Source organism: Condylura cristata, unplaced genomic scaffold, assembly GCF_000260355.1.
Source record: "Condylura cristata isolate star-nosed mole 26May11 unplaced genomic scaffold, ConCri1.0 scaffold00069, whole genome shotgun sequence".
Classification (NCBI taxonomy): Eukaryota; Metazoa; Chordata; class Mammalia; order Eulipotyphla; family Talpidae; genus Condylura; species Condylura cristata.
The window spans coordinates 62187-62948 of NW_004567170.1; positions in this window are offsets into that span (position 1 = coordinate 62187).

Genomic DNA, 762 nt, shown 5'->3' on the forward strand with positions numbered 1-762 from the left:
GGGAGCTCAAGAGTCAGAGCAGGAGGCAGGAGATCCCGACGGAGCGGGTGCCCGCGAGTGGCGCTCGTGCATAAGTTACTCGGCCCCCGAAGCCCCGCCCCCGCCCCCACCGCGGCCACGACTGCTCACACCCCTGAGGACAACTGCTCACACCCCGCCCTGCTGCGGACCCCACAGGGGCGTCTGGCGCCCCACCAGAGCAGGGGCTCTGGCCAAAGGGCCGGGTCCGCCCGCGCGGGCCGCAGAATGCGCCCAAGATGTCCCCTCCGCCCCGGGCCGTGAAGGGGCCGCCCCGCCCCGCCCTGGGTGGACAGGTGCCTGAGCGTGGTGTCCGCAGCGCCCCGGGCCGGGGCGCCCCCGGCTCCGCGTCCGGCCGCTTGGGGACCCCCGCCACCGTGGCGGACCGACGCCCAGGACCTCGCGGCCAGCGGAGTGCTGGGCGCGGCGCCTTCGCCCTGCGAGCCAACCAGCCTTCCGCTGGACTCCGCCATCAGCCAGTGCAGATGACCCCAGGGAACTGGGGACGGCCGTTCAGCGTGCTCCCCCATGGAGATGGCCACAAAATGCAAACACACCTCAAAAAGTTAGTCCCAAGGGGGTTTCGACACCTGGGGGGGCAGCCTCCGATGCCAGGCGTATGCTCAGCAGGCCATGGACTGCGCCCTGGCTGGGACACTCGGGCCACTGGGTCACACCCTCAGGGCCAGGGGCGGGCGGAGCACTGGCCTCTCGGGATGATGCACTCACAACTTTTGTTCCAAA